Here is a 3,679-nt window from a genome sequence, read left to right as displayed (position 1 = left end):
AGGGTTGGCATATTGACACCGAAGTAAGGGTTAATTTTAACTCTGGGCAGAGTTAAAAAATTTAACTATATTTAACACCGCCTGGTGTAATATATTGTTATTTTATTCAACTCTCTTGAGTGTAAATATGGTAAAAAGGTCAAATAGACTGTAAATTACAAAAGAAAAAAACATTTTATTTGAAAACATTCACCACTTCAACAATTCATTCAGTTTTTAAGATGCAACAATGTCAAATATGCTTTAAATGTTTTATTAGTACAGACAGTATCAACAAAATATGTATGACCAGTGCTCAAAAATGCTGTTTCAGTCCTTTGGTCCAAACTTGATGTGTTATCAGAGCAATTTGAAAGTTCAATATAGTGTCACTCATAGTTTACTTCTGAACTCATAGTTTTCTTCTGAAATTACATTTTAAACAACTTGGCTTGCAAATCTTTCACTTCTGGTGTTTCCTTGGTCCTCCATATCAAACACAGCAGTTTAAATGAAGGTATAAATGCTGTAAACTTGTGTGAAAACAAACTGGAGCTAGGAAATCTCATCAAGCATGTCCTGTGAATGAAGTGCTTCCCAGCCACAGGATGACCTTTTTATCCATGACGATGTAGTAGCTACTGATCGCTCGTCTGTTGGTTCCTGATGCACGGATATAGGGTGATGCTCATCTAAGAACTCTTCAAGACTCCAGCATGACTAAGAAAAATGTTTGAAAACAAATTGCAATCAAATTCTATGATATATTTAAAAGAACATTTAAAGTAAATAAAACATTCAAGAAATCTAAACTCACCTTTTGAAAATCTTCATGATGATCCACAACTTGACTCTCCCAGCTGGTTGAGGTGACAGGATAAGTAGAAAAAACACACACATCACTGTTGCATCTATAAAAACAATTAGGTTAACCACTATGACTAGAACTGGACAAACAGGCAGCTGTCTGTCCAGAATCCTGAATTTAACACAACACTTGGAGCAAAATTTAGAGGAGCTTAAAATCTTTTATATCATTTAGTGATGCTGACTTCCCCAAAATATTGGCCACAGTGTAAAAAATATTCATAAACTTCATAAACAACAGTTTTCTGTAAGCGTGTGCGTGCGTGCGTGTGCGTGCGTGTTTCTTTACTAGATTCAACTTGTTAGGCTCTTTCAGGTCCAGTATTGAGGCCACCTTTACTGGAGTCTAGCAGATGTTTCAGGTCCAAATATAATCTAAAATATTAGGATAAGCAGAAGTGCAAAGTAAAGAGCAAAACATTATTTAAGTAACAGTTCACCCACAATACAAAACTTATCACCTTCATGTCATTCATTATTCTTTAATGCTCTAATACCCTCTCAGCTTATTGTGAAACAAATACAGAACTTTATCAAACATACCTTCATTATTATCACCACATATGACCAAGAAGGTGTGCTTGGTCATTTCACCAACTCTGGAAATACACCATCCGTCTCTAATCAGCCACCGTCACAGGGTCTTGTGTTATTGTATAGAGCAGTGGTTCTCAAACATTTTTCATCAAGTACCACCTTAGAAAAAAATTGTCTCTCCAAGTACCACCAAAATGAGCAGTATTGAAATACAGTAGCATAGTAGGCCCAGTAAAGCATCTACAACTCTGCACAGTTAAAAAACCTTGTAGGTAAATGTAGGCTGAAATGTAGGCTGTAGGTTGAAATGTAGGCTATATATCATATATGGCATATTATATACATAATTTTTAATCCATTTTGAAATATATGTAGCATGTACATGACATATTTCATTCCTCCGTGTACCACTAGAAGGAAGCCCGCGTACCACTAGTGGTACACGCACCACAGTTTGAGAACCACTGGTATAGAGAACTGTGGCTGTTAAAAAAACAACAAAAAATTAGTATCTAACACACATGCATAACCTTCAGATAAAAAAGAGAGATGAACATCACAAAGTATGCCTCACACTTTTTCAGATATCTTTTCATTCAGATGTTGATTATTGATAATAAATCTACAAATCAAACCTGTATCATCATTAGGCTGCTCAAATATGAATCAGTTGATTAATTTTACAGACAGGCGGCTGTTTACAACGCACTAAATTGTCTTTAATAAAAAGGAAATGTTGTGTACAGTACATGCTAAGTTTAGCCTATAGTTTTAAGCACAATATTATGCGGGAGAAAAAGCTTGACTAAGATGTTCCTGACTACAGAAATAGCCTAACTTACTAACGTCCGACATCCCGAGTTGGGAAAAGTAATTTTCGGGGGATACAGAGTTGATTTGCGGGAGGTAGCGGGAGAAATGAGTACCTAAAGAACAATGCTGAGTTGCGCGCGACGTACCTAACGTTAAAGAGCGGTGGGAGTGACTTGCGCGCGACGTACCTGAAGAGCTGGGAGGGATGCGGTGGAGAGGGGTGTGCAAAGTGTTTAATGACCGGGCGGGAGACGCGCGATTTCCGGGAGATTATCATTCATTTGCGGGCATCTACTTGGGCATCTGGGAGTCTCTGTGCATTTGCGGGATAACGTTAACGTTAGTCCAACAACTTCCGGGAGACTTCTGTAACCTTAAAAGTCTGAGAAAGTGCAAACGCGGTCATTTAAAGACATTAATGTTAACATTCCGACTTTAATGGTTGTCAACGCTTAATATAATTCAAGCGTACGTTATCACGCGAGTCTATGGACTAACGGTATATGGACGGCCACGAATGAACCAGTTTAAAAGGGCCGCGGTGTTTAAAACAACCAAATTAACGTACACGAATAACAAACAATCATATGTTTCAGTCAGGAAGCCTTTTACAAGTAAGCATATGTTCATTTACTCACCAGATATGTTTTAGAAACTCTCCAGAGCTTATGGAAACCATCCTGTGTTGCCGTTAGCATCTGGGCAGAGTAGGTTAGGCTGCTCCGGTGAATCCCTCGCTAGTTTGCTTCGAATTAAAGGAGAAGTGTCGATTTTATTTTACAGATGGGTAACAACGCACAAAATGGCATTAAGCGTGACAGAAATGTGTTGAACATGTACATTTGATGTTTTATGCATTATGTATGCGTGAGCATATATAAAACATTCTTGAAAAGAAGTGAATAGTAATGCAGTTAAGCTAGATACACAAACGACCATGAATGAACCGCAGAAGTTTAAAATTGTCACTCCATTCTGAAGTTATTAACTTAACAATATGTTTACAACTGTATTTCCTTAGAGAAAGTCAGTAAAATACCAACATTTAGGTAGTTTGACTCACCAGTTGCTGTTCTAAACCTCAGATGGAAAATGGCGTCTGGAAAATTCTTCAGTGACTGGGGCTGCATGAATTCCCGGATGTTGGAAATAACACCACCAAGTGTAGAAAAGATAACTCCTTGATTTCGCACTGAATAAAATCAATTCTAACTCTTATTATATTCATTTATCAAAATCTAACTCTTTAACGTCAACACTTTACTCTGAAATGCTTCAACACCGAGAATTTAACTCAGATGAATTTGCTGTGTAGTTCTGCACTCGTTCATTGATCATGTTTCCTTTGTTTCCCCTTTTCCCTCTTCTGTCCTTCCTCTCCCATTCCCTTTTTATTTCCTTCACTTCCGTCTCACTTCTGTTTATTTTTATCTCCATTTTCATGTTGATTTCCTCATTTCCTCATTTCCTCTTCATTTCTCTG

The 3,679-nt window shown here is 37.3% G+C and overlaps 1 long non-coding RNA gene across 1 annotated transcript; it reads right to left on the bottom strand.

Annotated features, from left to right (window-relative positions):
• Positions 1–240: 240 nt before the first annotated feature.
• LOC141376902 (uncharacterized) lies at positions 241–2,923 on the bottom strand. Its single transcript, XR_012388291.1, has 5 exons — positions 2,835–2,923; positions 1,390–1,866; positions 1,136–1,221; positions 797–839; positions 241–699 (listed from the first exon to the last, which is right to left on the bottom strand). It is a non-coding gene; the product is annotated as an uncharacterized lncRNA (long non-coding RNA).
• Positions 2,924–3,679: the final 756 nt, after the last annotated feature.

This window comes from Danio rerio, chromosome 12 (assembly GCF_049306965.1).
Source record: "Danio rerio strain Tuebingen ecotype United States chromosome 12, GRCz12tu, whole genome shotgun sequence".
Classification (NCBI taxonomy): domain Eukaryota; kingdom Metazoa; phylum Chordata; class Actinopteri; order Cypriniformes; family Danionidae; genus Danio; species Danio rerio.
This window is presented reverse-complemented; position numbering and strand designations above follow the sequence as displayed.